General features: G+C 42.4%; 1 long non-coding RNA gene across 1 annotated transcript; it reads left to right on the top strand.

The window, feature by feature from the left end:
* Positions 1-4,590: 4,590 nt before the first annotated feature.
* On the top strand, positions 4,591-16,550 carry LOC117356852. The gene is made up of 3 exons (XR_004538722.1): positions 4,591-4,681; positions 5,931-5,989; positions 16,426-16,550. It is a non-coding gene; the product is annotated as an uncharacterized LOC117356852 (long non-coding RNA).
* Positions 16,551-20,587: the final 4,037 nt, after the last annotated feature.

Below are 20,587 nucleotides of genomic sequence, written 5' to 3'. Positions count from 1 at the left end.
TGATACATGTGTGCTATTTGATGTTTCTCAAGGTCATGGTACTACCCCTAATTCAGTTTTGTGTGGCTCCCTAGATTGACAGCGTTATTATACCAAATGTGCTAAGTATATAGGTCTGTATAACCTGATGCCTTTAAGAACTGCCCCTATGAGGAAACCTTCACTAATGGTGGAGCCTGTCCTTTATGAGAAAGAATACCCCGTCTGCCTCCCTTACTATAGGTCCTAGCTCCGGCCCCTTGTGTACTACAGGCTACTGTAATCCCATGGTTTTCACTATCACTGACCCATATAACTGGAATGCCAATGTCCAAGTCCAGAAGGCCAGAGACTGCATGGCATTGTATATTGATGGTGAAAGGTGAGACCCAGGTACTGATGTATATGTCCGAATTGTATCCCACTCATGTGCTCCTGTCTATCACTCTGTGGTGTTTCCCCAGTTTTATGAAATTATGAAAGTAGATACTAATATCCTGTAATCACTAGAAATCTGTTTATATAGTTTGCTGAAACTATAGGTCAGATTCTTAATGTTAGCAATTATTTTGTTTGAGGAGGGACTGGTATGGGAGAACAGTGGCTATGGGAGGCAATGCAGCTGGACATGTTAAACCTGACTTCACAGACCCTCACTTTTACGTCAGGTCCACGACCTTCACGATGGGCCTTGTGAACCTTCATTGTTGCTTCCCACTGTCTTCAGCCCTTCAGACACTGCTTAACGGAACTTCCTATGAATTATGGTCAGCTTCTGATAGTTGATATTGGCTCTGTGATCCGTTTGCCTACTCTTGGTTGCCTGCTTAATGGACTGGTACATGTGTGCTTTGCATGATCCGCCCCAGCTTCTTCCTGTTACCGCTGGCTGATGGTGAACACCTGGGAGCCCCTGTATTCAACACCAGAGGTCGCCAAAAGCGGTCTACTTCCACCAATTCCCTTAAAATAGGTGAATGGGGTGATGACTGGCCTGCAGAACGGATCATTGCTGTTTATGGACCTGCCACATGGACCGAGGATGACACCTGGGGCTATCGGACCCCAATCTATATGCTGAACTGCATTATTTGTCTATAAGCTGTACTTGAACTGATAACCAATGACACCTCACGAGCTTTGAGTACCATTGGCAGAGAGAATGCTAAAATGTGCACTGCTATTTATCAGAATCGTCTAGCTTTGGACTATTTACTAGCTGCTGTGCCTGTGATAAATTCAACCTCTCCAACTGCTGCCTTGAACTTGAGTAAAGTGATTGAGAACGATGTGGATCGTATCACCAAACTGGCTCATGTTCCTGACCAGACCTGGCGTGACCTTACTGCAGACTGGATCTCTGGTACCTTCAGCTCCTGGTTGCCCTCTGGTTCAGCATTGAAGATCATCTTGCTGGTTGCTGCCCTGTCTTCTCTGCTCCTTTGCTGCCTGCCCTGTATGGTCCCCATAGCCATAAAGCTGCTCCACTGAACTATGGACTCTGCTGTCAAACGTTCCACTGCTGCATTGGCCCTCTCCCAGTATCGTCCCTTACCCACTGGGGACCCCGACTTTCCTGACCCCTAACTTTATTTTGTCAGGCTTGGCTCCTTAGGTACGCCAGCCTGAAAGGGGGGAATGTAGGGTCATGAAATAGTTAACTGTTGTTTAAAATATTGCTCTGGCCTACATAGCTGAAAACAGTGTATAATCTATTGACTGCATCTGCCTAAAATGTATGTCCCTACCTTACCACATTGTAAGCTGAATAGATAAGAGTTTGAGCCATGATGTACCCTGCCCTTCTGTACATTTAACTGTTAGAGTTAGATAGGTGTCCTGCTAGTGACCTGCTAGTGTGAGCTTAGAACCAATGAGTGTTAAGAAAAGTAACACGTGAAAAGCTTTTTCTAGAATTCAGTTTTATAGCCAGAAAAATGAATAAATATCTCTGTAACTTCCTGGTTTCGGCACTTCTGAGCCAGCTTGAAGCTCAGGGGTCCAACATGCATGCTGTGAATAAATTTCTTTTACTTTCTTCACGCCTCTGACTTTGTGTGTCCAAGTGACCTTTCAAGAGTATGACGGCAGAAAAGGGCCGGCGGCCCAACAAGACTCTGTAGTGACCCCACTTGTTTGTCCCAACGTCTCTTGAAGTCGAGCACATTACTGGCCTCGACCACTTGGCGTGGAAGACAATTCCATCGATCAATCACCCTTTCGGTGAAGAAGTACTTCCTGGTGTCCCCATGAAATTTTCCCCTTTAAGTTTTAGCGGATGCCCTCTTGTCGCTGTGGGACCCTTAAGAAAAAAGATATCTTCCTCCACTTCAATGTGGCCCATGATATATTTAAATGTTTCTATCATGTCCCCCTTTTCTCTGCGCTCCTCAAGAGAATATAGGCGCAGTCTGGTCAGACATTCCTCATAAGGGAGATCCCTAAGTCCCGAGACCATCATAGTGGCCATTCTCTGGATCGACTCCAGTCTCTTCACATCTTTCCGATAATGCGGCCTCCAGAACTGGACACAGTACTCCAGGTGAGGTCTCACCATGGATCTGTACAATGGCAGTATGACTTCAGGCTTTCGGCTGATAAAGCTCCTTCTGATAAAGCTCCTTCTGATGTATTATCCCTCCTTCGCTCCTGCCTGTGCAGTTGCTAGCTGATTGGCTGCCGCGATCTAGGGGGTGGGGGTTCCGGCATCCCTCCTGCTGGTGATCTATGGGGATGGTGGTAGTGGGGTTGCCGGGCAGGAAGGACTGGGCATCCCTCCTGCCACTATCATTAGGGAGGGGGTGGCCCCACAGTTCAGGCAACACCAAGCTAACTCCAGCGATGAAGAGCCCTCCATCTTCTGCCACCTTCTCGCACCTGTCAGGGAGTGTGGAATCTATACAAGGCCCGGCACTGGTGCTAGCTTAACTGACTCAGAGCCCTGTTGGTACCGCCCCTCTGACGCAAACGTGTCAAAATGGGTGGAGCTGACAGGGCCTTCCCAAGCATGTGGACGTGAAGGCTATTTGTTGAAATTAGAGCCAGTGTCGGGCCCTGTGTGGAATCCAGATTCTGGATCAGTCAGTGGTAGGACGGCAGAAGGAAGAAGGTTAGAGGAGGAGGGGGTGGAAGGAGAGAGGAAGTAATGTTGGACTGAGGGTTGTGGGGAAAGGAGAGAGTTGATAAGGTTGTATGAATGGATGGATGGGTGTGGAGAAATGCTGGGGGAGGGAGAAGGGATTTGTTTCTTATGGGATGGAGAGGAAGGGAAGAAAGAGGAGAAAATGCACATGGATGGAGGAGAGGGAACTAAAGAGAGAGAGAAGATATGCACATGGATGAAGAGGAAAAGAAGAGAGAGGAAGAAGGTGCACATAGATAAAGTGGAATGGAAGGAAACAGAGAGAGGATATGCACATGGCTGGAAGGGAAATGGAAGAGGGGAAAAGATGCATGTGGATGAAGGAAGGGAAGGGCATGAACTTGGGACACAGAAGGGAGGGAATAGAAAGGGAGAATTGTTGGGCATGAGTGTGTGAGTGAGTGTGAAAGAGATGGCGCACATAGGGAAAGGAAGAAAGAAGAAATTTGTTGGGCATAGAGAGAGAGAAGAGTGAGGTAGTGATGCATGGGGAATAGGATGAGAGGGAGAAATATTGGATATGGTCGTGGAGAGGGAACAATGGGACAGATTGAAAAGTATGCAAAGGGAAGGAATGTTGGACATAATGGTGGAGGGAATGGAGGGAGAGATGTGGCATGTGCTGGAGAGGGGTGATAGAAGGAGAAATGTTGGGCATGGAGCTGGTGGGCAGTGGTGAAAGATGCTGCATATGATCCGGGAGATGAGAGAGGGAGAAATGTTGGATGTGGCAGTAGTGAGGGTGTGAAAGATATACCATGGATCTCTCTCTCTCTCTCTCTCTCTCTCTCTCTCTCTCTTTCCCCACTTCCTTTGCAACAAGGGATGGAATGAGAGAAAGACAGATGGAACAGTGAGAGAGAGAGGAAGACATTGCCAATGGGGGTGGAGGAGAGACGAAGAAAAGTTGGACTTATGGTGGGACATGGAGAGAGAGATGTTGGTTGGGGAAGGGAATGAGGTCTGGAGGAGAGGAAGCATGCAGGAGGCAGAAAGAAAGAAATATTGGATGCAGAGTCAGAAGGAAGTGCAACCAGACAATAAAGGTAGGGAAAATTATTTTTATTTTAGATTTAATGATCAAAATGTGTCAGTTTTGAGAATTTATATCTGCTGTCTATATTTTGCACTATGTCTATTTTTTTTGTAGCTGTTCCTGAGGTGACATTGCATATTTTAAAGTCATCAGCCTTGACGTCTTTGAAAAAAACAAATATAAATGATAATTAACATTCTGATGATGGCTCTGCATGGGGCAGGAGCATAGGAAGATCGCTCCTGCCCCGCTTCACCGCTAGACCACCAGGTAAGGTTTCAGGGAGGCTTGGATGGCTTAAAAATATCCAAAAAATGAAAATAGGTTTTTTTGTAATAAAATAAAATCGCGAATAACCGAATCTGCGGAAACTGTTTATACATATTTGATGGTAGCATATAAATGGCCAGCTTCCATATACTTGTTTAATCCAGCAGATGCAGCTGAAATGATGAAAAGGAAATGAATGGCTTATTATTACCTTCAGAGTAGGACGCTGGTGAGATCAAAGAAGTAACAGCTCAGTGAGTAACATCATTTTAGAAGCTCTGACATATTTTATATGATAAGGGATATGAAAGTGAGACATCCTTTATTAAATTATATTTACAGAATTGTGTAAGGCAATATGAAAGTCCGGGAGCCCTGAAGAAACGGCTGATACCCGTGAAACGTTGGCTGCATGTGGGACATCATAAAAGTCTAGCAACACACCAATTAATACTGTTGTTTAAAATCTCAGTTCCTATTAAGAATCTAAGTGGCATAAGGTCATTCTAACAGAAGTGTTTTGAGCCAATGATGTGGGCGGAGGTGGTTTGAGCTTTAAGCTCTGCCAAATGAGACCTGAGGCTTTTTCTTCCGTTAGATTTGATCTTTCAGCTAATAAAGTGGACTATCCGTTATTTATTCTTGTTATTATTACTTTGGCATCTCTTTGAATGCATTGCTCAAGAGCCCTAACCTGGGAAGCACATGATCATCCACTTGTTAATTCAGGGAAGTCTCTGTTAAGCAGAAGAATTAAATCTGAAATACCAACTATAGCTTTGCTTGGAAAATATTAAATTTTATGAGGCCTTATGTTGCCTAGTGACAAGGACAAACCGATAGTTACCTAACAATGCTTGGCAGCTGGTGACGAAGATATATTCCGTTATAAATAAATATTCATGTAACTATCATTTCACCCACATAGGAATGCTAAAGAAATTGTCCCCTTTTCAGTCACAATGTTATTTAACTCAATTTCTCTGAGATAAGGAGACTTAACATTTAAAATACCATTCTTTCAGTGATGTGGCTATACAACAATACAAGAAACAAATTTTAATTTGTAATGCAAAATTATTTAACATATAGCTTGATGGTATTGCATTAGTAGGAATTCCCTATCCTTTTCTTACATGTTATATCTTGCCCAAGTAATGTCTTGGTATAAATTGTTTTCCTTCTTTTTCTTTAATTGGGAAACTTACTTTCATGAAAGTACTGAAATTATAGCAATTACAGTGCCTGTACTTCAGATAAGCATTACTCTTGAAAGTTCCCTATTTTAGGAACGGTATCTCTGTAGAATGTGATACTTTGGGCTCCTTTTACAAAGCCGCGCTAGCGGTTTTAGCGCATGCACCGGATTAGCGCACGCTATAGCGTGCGATAGCCGAAAATCTACCGCCCGCTCAAAAGGAGGCGGTAGCGGCTAGCGCGTGTGGTAATTTAGCGCGCGCTATTCTGAGCCTTATATTTTTTTCATGTCTTTGTTTCTTTCAGGATCTTCACACAGCACTTTTTAAAGAGGGATACCAGTATGCTGCCAATTTCAACCACCGGTAACTAATAAAAGATTTTGCCCGTTTGCATGTCCTGACCATGCATTATCAATTCATAAAAAATATTTTTAGGAAAGGACAGAGCATGGATGGAGAGTGGGAATTCCTGATTTATCCAACTAGCGCCTTATGATTAGCACATGCAAACTAGATAATGCAGCGTTAATATGGGAGCACTTAGGGCCAGATTCTGTAATTTATTTATTTATTCAATTTTCTATACTGTTCTCCCAGGAGAGCTCAGAACGGTTTACATGGGTTTATTCAGATAGATGCCTAAAGTTAGGGGCCTATTGCATGTCCATCATAGGGGTCCTTTTACTAAGGCACACTAGCCGTTTTGGTGTGCGCTAAATATTAGCATGCGCTAAACACTAATGCATTAGAATTTAGCGCGCGCTAAAATGGCTAGTGCGCTTTAGTAAAAGGACCCCATACTTAGGTGCTCATAACAGAATCGTGCCTAACTTAAAACTTTGGTGCTTGTAATGTAGGCCAGGGTTTTAAAGGCCTATATTATAGGTGCCTAAGTCCTTTAGAGACTTGCACACTAGTCTTTCTCCACCCCTAATAGGTAATAGGCACCTATCTTTTGTAGAATCATGCCTAGAGATAATTTTGGTGCAAAACACTACAAATAAAATTTGCAGAATTTTAAAATATTGTGCACAGTTTTTAAAATTTTTCTGCTGAATTTTCAAAATTTTTGTACATAATTCCTCCAGGAATAATTCATACCTGCAAAAAAATAGAAAGCCTATTTTAAAATTTCCCTCACCTGAACTGATCAGGATTTCAAGCTAGCTTGATACAGTTCTAGTTAAAACTGTATGCCCCAAGGACCATGAGAAATCTGTTGAGCACCAAATCTATTTCTATTAAATTCAAATGAAAAAGAAAAAAATTTCTCATTAGTTTCCCTGGAAAATAAAGCAGTATCACTTGGACATGGGATGCTCTTGGCTCTTATTTATTGTACAATGTTCAGGGGCTTATAGAGTTGCTTCTGCCATTCAAGATATATCTCCACAATCACCTAATCAAATTTAACTCTCCAACAACTTTCCAGTGGGACCTTAGCATTGTGGACTGGAAAAAACTGGGTAGCCTGGCCAGTTATCATTCTACAGCTTTTGTCATTTGCTATGTACAATCCAGGCAACATGTAAACCGTTCTGAGCTCCCCTGGGAGAACGGTATAGAAAATTGAATAAATAAAATAAATAAATAAAATAAACATGAAGTGAGCTATTTTGTCCGCTAATGATGGCACAGATCATAATGAAGTATAAACTGTTGGAAATAGCTTCATTTCCTCTATTGTTACAACTGTGCTTGACCTTTGCATAATTTTACTGTCCAAATGATGAGCTAGAATAAAAAAATATATGTATATCTCAGTGGATTTATTAGAGCAGTGGTTCTCAACCCTGTCCTGGAGGACCACCAGGCCAATCGGGTTTTCAGGATAACTCTAATGAATATGCATGGAGCAGATTTGCATGCCTGTCACTTCCATTATATGCAAATCTCTCTCATGCATATTCATTAGGGCTAGCCTGAAAACCCGTTTGGCCTGGTGGTCCTCCAGGACAGGGTTGGGAACCACTGTATTAGAGGTCCAGAGATGAGCGACTAAGATGGTTAAGGGGTTGGAGGAACTGCCGTACAGTGAAAGATTAGAGAAACTGGGCCTCTTCTCCCTCGAACAGAGGAGATTGAGAGGGGACATTCAAGGTACTGAAGGGAATAGACTTGGTAGATAAGGACAGGTTGTTCACCCTCTCCAAGGTAGGGAGAACGAGAGGACACTCTCTAAAGTTGAAAGGGGATAGATTCCATACAAACGTAAGGAAGTTCCTCACACAGAGAGTGGTAGAAAACTGGAACAATCTTCCGGAGTCTGTCATAGGGGAAAACACCTTCCAGGGATTCAAGACAAAGTTAGACAAGTTCCTGCTGAACAAGGACATACGCTGATAGGGCTAGTCTCGGTTAGGGCGCTGGTCTTAGGCCAGAGGGACGCCGCGTGAGTGGACTGCTGGGCATGATGGACCACTGGTCTGACCCAGCAGCAGCAATTCTTATATTCTTATTAACCTCCTTGTGAGGAAGTGGAGAGTGTAGTAAGGTACACTTACTCACTTAGGGCCGGATTCTGTATAGAATGCCCAGTTTCAGAAGCTGCCTAAGCGGCTTTTGAGAATCGCACACGGGCATCCTATAGGGGCTTAAGCCCGCCCTGATTCTCTAACCGACATCCATGTCACAGGTGCTGGTTAGAGAATCGGGTTGCTGCTGAACTTATCGCGGCAAGGGATCTCCCTGCTGTGATAAGTTTAGCGGCAACCCATCCCCCCCCGAAGACTACCGGCAGGAGGGATGCCCAGTCCCTCCTACCAGAACCCCCCCATATATCACATGGGAGTGGCCCAAGAGATCTGGCCAATCAAAATTTTAGGCCACTCCCAGTGCATCCCTGAATGCACTGCGAATAGGGCCTAAGATTCTGGTTGGTCCAGGTGTCTAAGGCCCCTTCTACTGGAGGGGTCTTAAGCACCTGGACCAATCAGGGCCTATGGCCCCTACCCGGTGCATCCCACGATGCACTGGGAAGGAGCAGGCCCACCATTCATGGGAAGGTGGGTCAGTCGGCTGAAGGAAGGAAGGATGCCTCTGGCTGGCCAATATTTTAAAGTAGAGGGGGCTAGGGAGGTCCGGCGAGGGGATGCTCGTGATGCTCGGGGGCGGGGGTTGGGGGTTCTTGCAGGAGGGACTGGGCATCCCTCCTGCCAGCGATGTATGGGGGGATGGGCAGCTGCGGCTGTTACACTTATCGCAGCAGGGAGATCTCTTGGCGCAATAAGCTCAGTGACCGCGTCTGCTTACAAAAAATGTGCATCCTAATTGGTTTCAAGTTTACAAGTTTCAAGTTTATTTGTTATTTGATTAATCGCCTATTACAATTACTAAGCGATGTACACATAATAAAATAAATTTCTAAAATGTACATAAAATAGAGAGCAACGTTAACAAGGGTATAAAATCATCAAAAACAAACTAATTAAAACAAGGTAAATAATACAAAAACAAGCAAACAATAGGACAAAAGGGGAAGAAATACAATGTTCGATAGGAAAGAATCAACAATTAAGGTAAAACACAAAAGGAATGGGAGGACAAATAAATAATTAAAGATCAAAAATGCATAAAAGAGCAAATGATGAAAGAGCAATTAATATTTCAATTAGGTATTGAACGCATCTTTAAAAAGAAAGCTCTTAAGTTGGCTCTTAAATTTTTCCAAATTCTTCTCCTCTCTTAAATAACATGGGAGTGAATTCCAAGTCTGTGGCGCTGTTACAGTAAAAATGAATTGCCTTCGAGTGTTAATAATTTTAAGAGAAGGAATGACCAACAAAAGTTGGTCATTAGATCTTAAAAATTTAGGAGAATTATATGGAATTAAAACTTTGTAAATAAAAGCAGGGGTTTTATATAATAATGATTTAAATGTGAGTAAAGATAATTTATATAAAATTCGGTATGATACTGGGAGCCAATGTGCCTTTTGAAGTAATGGAGTAACATGGTCGAACTTCTTAGCCCCCATAATTAATTTAATAGAGGCATTCTGGATTATCTGCAATCTTCTGGTTTCTTTTTGAGCCATTCCCTTGAATAAAGAATTGCAGTAATCAATTTTCGAAATAATCATTGAATGAATTAATATATTCAATGATTTGGGACATAAGAATTTCGAAATAGACCTTATTTGACGTAGTCTATAAAAGGAAGCCTTAACCACATAACTAACGTGGTCATGGTAGGTTAGATTTTCATCTAGAATAACACCTAAAATCCGAATCTTGTTTATTTGTTTAAGAGTAACCCCTTGGATAGTAATGGGAACAGCAATTTTTTGATTGTCTTTCCAGGGGAAGAGCAAGGTGTTAGTTTTGTTAATGTTTAAAGACAGTCTATTATTATCAAGCCATAGATGAATCTGGTTTAGTTTCTCATTGATAACTGCAATTTCCGATGAACTGTTAGGGTCAAGAGGATGTAAAAGTTGTATATCATCAGCATAAGCAAATACGGAGAAGCCGATAGATTGGCAGAGAGTCATAAGAGGAGCAAGAAAAATATTAAACAGAAGTGGGGACAGGATAGAACCTTGTGGAATACCATAAGAGACTGAAAAACTAGCAGAAATAGAATCATTAAAGGAAACTATAAAAGATCGATTGTCTAAATAAGATCTAAACCAGAGAAGGACTTGCTCAGTAATGCCTATGGATTGTAATCTATTCAACAAGAGATCATGATCAACCGTATCAAAAGCTGCCGAAAGATCAAGTGAGATCAGAAGAACAGAGGAATGATGTTAGGCAGCAGTTGGCCGTCTGCAATCAGGACGCTGTTTATAGAATTTGTCCCCGAGAGCAAAGCACAGTTTATCTGCCTGACAGCAGGGGGCGCTAAACTGGCTAAGCAAGACCTGAGGGGCAAGGCTTAGGGGAAAGGAAGGTTAAAAGTGCTGGGAGTGTGTAGAATCAGGGAGGTCCTGCAGAAAGAGACTTCCCAGGGAAAGGCCCCAAGGCAAGAGGTCCTTTAAGATAATTACCCTGTGTTGGACAAAAGCAGAAGCTTCAGTGAGGTGAAATAAGACAAGCATAACTAAGTTAAGAGTGTGGAATAACTTAGTAAGAAGGAAAAGTAGCATACTTGAAGAGCCTGTCAGAGACAGGGATTAAAAAGAGCAAGAAACCATAGTCTTGGTGGATAGAATTGAAACTATATAATTGAAGAATAATAGCTTTTGTACTTATCTGATGCTATAGTCCTTAAAGGTGGTTAGTTGCAGAACTGAGTTCCAGGAGCTGAGTTACTGAGGGGAAATAAGCAATAATTAGGTTCAGAGTGTAAACATATGAAATAGTCTGTAATTTATAGAAGTTAAAATGAACTTTTGCCAGCTTTAAATGGTAAACTTTAACATTATACTACCTTTCTAATTTACATAAAGTATTAACATATTGTACCATCTACTTAATACCATCTAACTATAACAATTGGTACCCAGTCGAGGAGCTTCCTAGTGCTCCTCATTTATTTATATTTAATACATTTTTACAACTTTTTTTCTTGTTGAATCCTTTGGTTATGTGTAGTTATTTAGGAACCCTACTAGAAACCGTGATACTTCCACAAATTTATGTATTTATATTTAGTAGTAATACACCACTCCTCCACTAGGGGGTCCACAATAAGATGTCATCTTTGGCTGCCATGGAACTAGTCTTCCTTATTAATGCACTGCACTTCCTGCTGCCAGTCAGAGGAGTCTGTGTGATGTGCTGAAGAGTCAGTTTGCATACTGAGTCTGAGGAAATTTTTTGAGGGGTGGAGAGGGGAGGGTAGAAGAGAAAGAAGGGAGCAAGAAAGAGAGAAAAATGTCCAGAGAAATTGAGGGAATGAAAGAGAAAAGCCTACGAAGTGAAAGTTAAAGGAAACAAAGTTTTTATCCTAAGGTCAGAGGTTTGTGAATACGTGAACAGATGGTTTGAATTATGGTCACAATGCATGCAACCACAGATACGCCAAATCGCAAATCTGGAATGTGCGAATAATGAGAACAGACTGTATCTTCCACGGAAACAAAGAGATGGCCCAAATAAAGGGGCCCCTAAATGTCAACCTAGTTGAGATCATGCCTCAGATTTTTGGATATCCTCATTAGAGGTTCCAACATATCCCCCCAAAAAAATTTCATCAGTTTCTGAGATGGTCAAGTAGGGAGCTCTGGACCACTTGACATGGAATGACCCATGTGTATTCCTCTCCAGAGATGGTCATCAACTACTTTTTCAGCTTTTGCTTATGGTGAAAGCCAAGTTCACTTATGGATCTTGTATTTAGCATAGAATACCCAGAGTCTGTTTATTTTTCAGGGTGGTTTACTTTTTTCCTAATTATTTGAGCACCCAATTCTAATTAGGTAGTTGTGGTAAGGAAATTAGGGTTAACTTTATTACATACTTGATTCTGAATTAGTCTTGCCATTCCTACTTATACATTATAATGTCTTTCATATGGAATTGTTTTCATTTATAATCTTATTCATAAGACAGAACTGGTTTCAGTTATAAGAACTTAAAAGCTGTGCTGAGTCAGAAAAAGGTATATCACACCTAGCCTCCCGCCTCTCTCAGCATCCCTGGTACTGTCTAAAATCTAACATAGTAATGATTGATGTGTGTTCCACCTTCTCACTTATCTACATACCTAATGACTGATTTTTCTAGAATAGTCAGGCCAGACACCATCATTTCTTCTTCAGCCAAGGAACCTGGCACTAGGAGATGTTTTGTTTTGAAATTTGTATAACTACACTGCTGTACTCCCTTGGAGAAAAAAGGAGGGCACCACCTTGGTGTGGCATGAGTGATCTTTAAGCCATAACCTGCTCTCCATGCAATGCAATATCTACTCACAGAGGGTGTCGGGGGTATGTGCCCATGGTGGATAGGTTAAAATGGCCATTCTTTATCCCAAATCATTAATTTGGTGAAAATATAAATATGAGATGGTGTTGTGATCAGGTTTAAGGGCAAAAGTCACTACCAATGTAGTCCTCTGTGTAATAATGTCCAAGGAAAATACAAGAAATCTCAAAAGGCTTAAATTATTGTAAGCCTTTCCTTGTTGATCAGATAACAACCCTCCATTTCTACCAGGGAGAGAAAAATATTACACCTGTACTACAGGGAAAATGGTTTCCATAGTAAATCATATTTAGAGCACTATTCCCTCCTCATCTTCATAGAAAGAAACCAATGAATATTTAGGGAAATTTAGAAATCCGGCTGTTTCTGTATAACAGATTCTCAAATGTTCTAATTTTTGGTTTTAATCCCTTTTTATACATCACGTGTTCATCTTTCATAAATAGACAGTAAAACTAATTGCCTTTCAGAATTATCTTGAGTAAAGTAAATGGATTAAGAGTTAATATTTTCTTAATAATAAGTTATTTCTCTTAGGAATGTGTATTAGTTTAAAATGACTTAGAAAATGTCAGTGATATGGAAGAGGTGTAAGACTGCAGATTCCATTAATTTATTTCAGGCTAGACTTAGCAATAATATAATGGATGAAAACTACTTACTTTTCCCACTGTCCTGCAAGGGAGTTTTTACTTAGGCCAGAAGCTAACAGGGAAGGAGGAAATCTCATGGCCTAGTCCCTTCACTGCTGCCTAAAGCAAATTCCTTGGCCTCTCTTCACTGACAATATTAAACCTGCATCAGTCTTTCAGCCTGAAAATACTTCACCTTCATCTCCCCTCTGTACAGAAACATGGAGGGGATTAATCAAAAGAAACGTCTAAGTCTAATTCAGATGTATGGCGCTAGATGCCCAAAGTCAACAGTGGAAAAATGTCCATTCTCGAAAAATACATCTAGAATATATATATATTTTTTTCCCGCAAATCAGCTATCTGGACATTCGTGCCATTGATCATCCAGACCACCAGTATGTCACATTTTTAACCAAAAATTTGTCTAAGTCTCAAACGCCCTGAACAAGACCATTTGGACGTAGGAGGGGCCAGCATTGTGATGGACTAGCCACCCAGATATGGCAACAGAACAGTGGGGTACCTTACAGGGCACTGCTGTGAACTTCACAGAAAGGGTGTCAAATAAACATCTCACCAGAACTCCCTTATAGGTTATGGTGAGCCCCCAAAACACACTATACCCACCTGTCTACAGCTCCAATGGCCCTTATGGCTGCAGGTGCTACCTATATGGCAGTACAATAGGGTTTGGGGGGGTGGGGGGGTTGGTAGGCTCACATATTCCAGATTTTTTGGACATGTTTATTTCTAAGAACGGAGAATCTGGATACCACACTGTATAGAAAGAGTACAGATTGGCATAATTATTTACAAGTCCACAATTTCCTCACATATGTTAAAAAGCCAGCTTACCCAGAAGACAATGTTTACAGCTTCGATGTATGTGTTCTACTTTGCCTGAGTTTAAATTCCAGGCTCATCTACCTAAGCAATGTTTTCTTCAGCACAGTTACCCTGACTTAATGGTGATGCAAGTATACTTGTGAACAGTTTACTCAGAGAATTATTATTACAGTATCAAATCATGGACAAGACTGGCTCGGTGTGCCCCAAAGAGTGGGCTAAGAGCCACTGTACTAGAGGTTCTTCCCTCTTCTCCCTTCTCTCTCCCACTACAGACTCTTTCCCATCTCCCATGCCAAGCTTTCCCCTCTTCTCCCTCTACATGCTTTCCCTTCTTTTCCCTCTCATTAGAAATGCTTTTCTCCTTTTTACTCGATATGCTTCTCTCCCTCCTTTTCACCTCCCCTTTCTCTCTCTCCCTCTAGATGCTTTTCTCTTCTTTTCACTCCTGCTTCTCTTTTTACACCCTTTACTCCCTTACTTTTTGACTCATTTGGTTCTTCTTCCTTCTCTTTTTTAACTCCCTACTTTTTCTTGAACCTTCCCACTAGAAATTCCCCCAATTTTTACTCTCTCTCTTCCTTCCTACTACATTCTCTAACACACAAGGCTCTTCCCGCAATTCTTATTCCTGTCTTCCAGCTGGAGGCACTTCCCTCTCCCTTATAACCTGCTCTTTTCCTTCCTGCATTCCTCCACCAGAGGATCTTTATTTCCTCCCTCTCTCCAGAGGTACATACTTATGTAGCATCAGAGTGGTGTACAATAAAATAAGAAATGGAAAAGAACTATAAGAAAAACAAGACAGGGGAGAGAGAGAAATAGGCCTATAATCAAATGGATGTCAAGCTGCCACTTTTTTTTATATCTTTATTCATTTTTAAAAACCAACAAGTGCAACATATTATCAAACAATGTTCAAAATAAAATACACTTAATTCCATCAAATGATATAATAAATACATATCCTTTCCCACCCCACTCATCTTTTCATACAGTATAAAGATAAGCAAAAGTAATACAAATGATCAAGACCAACAAATTACAATCAAATAATAATTTAAAAGGGATACCCCCTCCCCCCACTCCTGGATGTGTATAATCAAAGGGCTAAAACCAATAATTAATCTTTACAAAATTTTGTCAATGGGTTCCAAACATCCTTAAATTTCTTATAATGTCCCAATTGTATTGCTATCATACGTTCAAATTTATAAGTTTGGCACAAGGATTCCCACCAAAAACTATAGTTTAACCTGTCCCAATTTTTCCAATTTTTCAGAATAAGTTATATGGCAACTCCCGTCATGATGAAAAGCAGTCTATTGTTATGTGAAGTTATTGAACTCTTGGTCAAGCTGCCACTTAAAACTAAACACGGCCAAGACTGAGCTACTTTTCCTCCCTCCCAAGCCCACCTCTTCTCTTTCCACACTTTCTATCTCAATGGATGACACTTTCATCCTCCATGTCTCATCAGCTTACAACCTCGGGGTCATCTTTGACTCTTCTCTACCCTCTGCACATATGTTTATGCTTATTGGAAGCTTCTATACTGCTACTAATGACTTGGGAGTCAATTCAGGAGCAGTTTGCATGAGCTTCAGTAATGGTGTTACAATACATGAACTTTGGTACAGGTGTTACAATACTTGAGCTATAGTAAAGGTGTTACAATACATGAGCTAAATATTTGTATATCTTACTTATTTATACCATTTTTGTACGCATACTTATTATAGTTTCTGTATATCATGTATTTATCTTTTTTTGTATTATTTGTGAGTTCACCATTTCATTTTCCAAGTGGGTAGTAGCCTGCTGTTTCCTCCATGTTGCTATTCCCTCTAATTGTTTCTTTATTTGCTAAAGTGTTCTGTGAAGAGTATTGTCTTTATTCCTTTCTTGAACTTTTCGGTGTCCTTTTCTAGTTTTAATTCCCTCGGAAGGGAGTTCCACCACATTGGGGCCATCATGTAGAACATTCTTTTCCTGATGCTTTTGTATTTGATGTCTCTGAAGGAAGGTATTTCCAGTAGGTATTCTAGGCTTGAGCGTAGGGTGCGAGTTGGTTTATGGTTGTCTATTCTGTTTGCTAGGTGCTGTAGTTCTGAAAGATGAATGATTTTGTGTGTCAGCAACATGATCTTGAATTTCACCCTGCTTTCAATCGGGAGCCAGTTTAACTCTTTCAGTAGCGGGGTGGCACTCATCTGCTTTGATTTTTCCAGCAGAAATCTAGCTGCACCGTATGGTACTATTTGGATTTGCCTGATCATGAACTTTGGGATGCCCAGCAGGATTGCATTGCAGTAGTATTCAACAGACATATACAAATCCTGTAATTTCTTTCTCTATATCATCAAAATCTATCTCGTCCTTTCTGAGCACTCTTATCCATACTCTATTACTCCTCGCCTTGACAACTGTAACTTGATTCTTGCAGGTTCTCCACTTAACCATCTCTCCTCTTCAATCCGTTCAAAATTCTGCTGCACGATTCATATTCCGCCAGAGTTGCTATGACCACATCACCCATCTCCTCAAGTCACTTCACTGGTTCTGGAGGCCGCATTATCAAAAAGATGTGCGGAGAGTTGAGTCAGTTCAGCGAATGGCCACTAGGATGGTCTCAGGACTCAAGGATCTCCCATATGAGGAACGACTGGGTAAGTTGCAGCTGTACTCACTCGAGGAACGCAGAGAGAGGGGAGACATGATCGAGATGTTCAAATATGTCACAGGCCGTATCGAGGTGGAAGAGGATCTCTTTTTCCTTAAAGGACCCACGGCAACAAGAGGGCATCCGTTGAAAATCAGGGGTGGGAAATTTCATGGCGACACCAGAAAATATTTCTTCACCGAAAGGGTGGTTGATCACTGGAATAATCTTCCACAACAGGTAATTGAGGCAAGCAGCGTGCCAGATTTTAAGAAAAGATGGGATTGGCATGTGGGATCTCTTCATGGAGGTAGTTAGGGGGTGGGCCATTAGTGTGGGCAGACTAGATGGACCATGACCATCATGTTCTATGTTTCTATGTTCCCCATCCATTTCCACATACAGTTCAAACTCCTCTTACTAATCTACAAGTGCATTCACTCTGCAGCTCCTCAATATTTCACCTCTCTTATTTCTCCCTACACGTCTCCCTAAGAGCTCCGCTCACCAGTCAAGTCTCTCATAACTGTACCCTTCTCCTCTACCGCTAACTCCAGACTGTCCCTTCTCTCATGCTGCACTCTACTCCTGGAACTGGAACAAACTGTATGTCAAGCTCCATCCCTGGCAGTTTTCAAATCCAGGCTAAGGGCCCACTTCTTCAAGCTTGCTTTTCACTCCTAGCCTCCACTTGCTTATTATGCACCCATGCCTAATAAACCTCCTAGCCTCTTACTCTTCCTGTTCATCTGTTAGTAGATTGTAAGCTCTACTGAGTAGGAACTATCTCTTGTATATCTTAATGTACATTGCTACATACGTCTAGCAGCACTATAAAAATGATAAAATAGTAGTAGGACAAAGCGGGCAAGAAAAAAAAGATAGGATGATGAGGATAGATGGGGTGCAAGACAATAAAAGATTTGAAAAGAAATGGCAAAGAAGCAGAGGAAAAGAGATGGGAACAGAAGTGCTTATGAGGGAATTGGGAGGCAGAGAAATGAGATAATATAAAAAGATCAATAAAAGAATAGAAAATCAAAAAGGAAAAGAAAAAGAGTTTGGAGAAAATGTAGAAGAAGAGAACACGGGAGACCAAAGAAACCCTCAGGACTAGAGAATGAAACGGGGTAAAAATTTGTCCCTGTCTCCACCCCATCCTCGCGAACTCGTCCCCGTCCTGTCACCGTGAGCTCCATCCCCGTCACCGCCCCCACATATATTCCTCACCAAAGTGTACAGCGTCTGTTCCTCTCCACCCCTCTTTGCCTGGCCAAGCAGCCCCCTCCCTCGCTCCTGCCCACCCACCATTGTCCAGCAGCTCCCTCACTTCCTTCCCCTTAGCTATGCTGGCTTACTTTAATTTTAAGAACATAAGAATAGCTTTACTGGGTCAGACCAATGGTCCATCAAGCCAAGTAGCCCGTTCTCACGGTGGCCAATCCAGGTCCCTATTACCTGACCAAAACCCAAGTAGTAGCAACATTCCAGGCTACTGATCCAGGGCAAGCAGTGGCTTCCCCTATGTCTTTCTCAATAACAGACTTTTCCTCCAGGAAATTGTCCAAACCTTTCTTACAACCAGCTATCCATTTCCCTTTTGTATCCCAATATAGGCTAGGTTCTAAGGTTCCCAAGCTTAAAAGTACTATATGAAGTGCCTCTATGGCTTTCCCAGCCCCAGCCAATCCATAAAGCACTTGCCACCAAATCACCAAGTCAGACTACCAAATATGCATGTGTGTGCATCATACCTTTAAAACCCTCCACATCCACCATGACTGTGTAGTCCTCTGAAGTTTCTGTCAAGCTGAAGAATTTGAATCTGCTGCGCTGGCGCATGAAGAGGAGCTTGATGAGTGGATGGGTGTACAATCAGAGGCCGTTCTTCTCGACACTCGTTACCTGCTGCACACAGTGATCCAGGAGCTGTAGTGCCATGGCTAGCCCTGGGCCGGCTCCACAATAGAGAGTTGCGCAAGGACAGAAATCCCACCCATCCTCGTCCGTCCCTGCCAGGATCCTCTCCGTCCCCACCCATCTCCGCCAGGATCCTCTCCGTCCCCACCCGTCCCCGTCAGGATCCTCTCCATCCTCACCCATCCCCGTCAGGATCCTCTCCGTCCCCATCCATCCCCGCAAGGAATTACCTCCATCCCCGCCCGTCCCCATAAAAAGCAGCAATTACTTCTGACAGGATCATCAATTCCACAATTTCTTTTGTGTTTGCGCTGCTGTTTTCCTTGTGAAATCTCTTTGGTGGAACCCTTTTTTTGTTTTCTGTTCAGGTAATTAACTTATAAACCCCCTCTTTTACTAAGGCTGACGTGTCCATTATATTATATTGACGAACCCTGCTTCCAAAGCCTTCTATCCCCATGGGAGTCCCGTTGGCTAGAGGGGTCTCCATGGGAGTCCCGTGGGCCAGAGGCGGGTCCCCGTGGGAGTCCCGTGGGTTAGGGGGGATTCCCTCAATTCCCATTCCCATGCAGACCTCTACTCCACAGTCCGCCGAACTGCGCTCACTGCCCTGCTTCTGCTCCAGAGCGGCCGATCTAGTCACCCATTGAGCCCTGCACAGAAGCCAAACCCAGAACCTCTCAGCTCACTCGCTATCCCTGCCGGAGCCTAGAAGTTGTGTGTGGCTGCCGGAAAGTCCTCCTCTGATGCAACCGGAAACAGGAAGTTACGTCAGAGGAGGACTTTCCAGCAGCCACACGTGTCTTCAAGGCTCCGGTGACTTGTTAAGATTTAAATTAAAGCAAGCCAGGGGAAGGGAGATGCCCAGACTGCGATTCAGAGGAAGGAGGCTGCTGGACCACACGATCCTCAGTTAACTACGGGGACAAGGCCATTCACTGCTCCACGGGGTGGTGAATGGCCTTCTCCCTGTCCCCATGGCAACTAATTTTTTTTGTCCCCGTTTCAGCAGGTTACCCACAGGTAACACTCACCGTGTCATTCTCTACTCAGGGCCAAAACAATTAACAAAAACGAAAGAAAACATTTAAGTTTAGTAATTAGAATATTCAGCTTTGGGACTATGCATTTTTGATATACTCGTAATTTGTAGTTCACACAAGTTAGTGTTTCATTACATGTAGAGCAGTGGTCTTCATTAAATTTTAAGCTGGGGCCACTTTGGATTCTAATAAACTGAAGGAGTGCCGCCAAATATCTCTGCATGCAGCGCCATGACACTGCTGATTAGTATGTGTCAGTGACGCCCATCCCCACCAGCCCACCTTCAAACTTTATTGGAGGGGGTGGGGCTAGTTTCAAGGTTGTGAGAATTTCCAAATGCATTCTCTTTTGTATAGTGAGAAGTACATTGATCTTCAAGCATGTGGCTTTTCCCCACCTACTTTTGCCTTTCTGTACCTGAGCCTGCATAGAGAAAAAGAGTAGCAGAAAAAAAAAAACCTCAGGAAGACAATGGGGGCCACGCCAAAAGTCTCTGGGGGCCGCCATTGGTCCCCAGGCCTTGCATTGAAGAATACTGATGTAGAGTATGACTTCTTAGGAGTTCTAATTTGTGATCCTTTATTCTAGGTGAGGGTCTTTTCAAAAATCTAACACTTCCCGCTTTTTGGTTCCCTGTCCCTCTTTATCTTCCTAGCTCCTTTCCTATAACCCTTCATTGTAGCTCCTTTTCAACCTAACCCTGTAAACCGTGCTGAGCTCTACGCTTGTGGAGATGGCGCGGTAAACAAACCTAAGGTTTAGTTTAGTTTTAGTTTAGTCTATGTGTTCTGTGAATGTGGTATGGGTGAGGAATTTTACTAGTATTTACTTGTAATTTCTGAATAAAGATCCACATTATCGGAGGTCCTAGAAGCCATTATGATACAGGAGCTGGCATGGGCAGGAGCAAGTGGGAATCACTCCTGTCCCCACTAGCCACCACCACACTGTATTTTCGGCCCAAACCAAAACTGCTACTAAT

This window comes from Geotrypetes seraphini, chromosome 3 (assembly GCF_902459505.1).
Source record: "Geotrypetes seraphini chromosome 3, aGeoSer1.1, whole genome shotgun sequence".
NCBI classification, from domain to species: Eukaryota; Metazoa; Chordata; class Amphibia; order Gymnophiona; family Dermophiidae; genus Geotrypetes; species Geotrypetes seraphini.
Note: the sequence above shows the minus strand (reverse complement) of the source record. Positions and strands in the feature narration are given on the sequence as shown.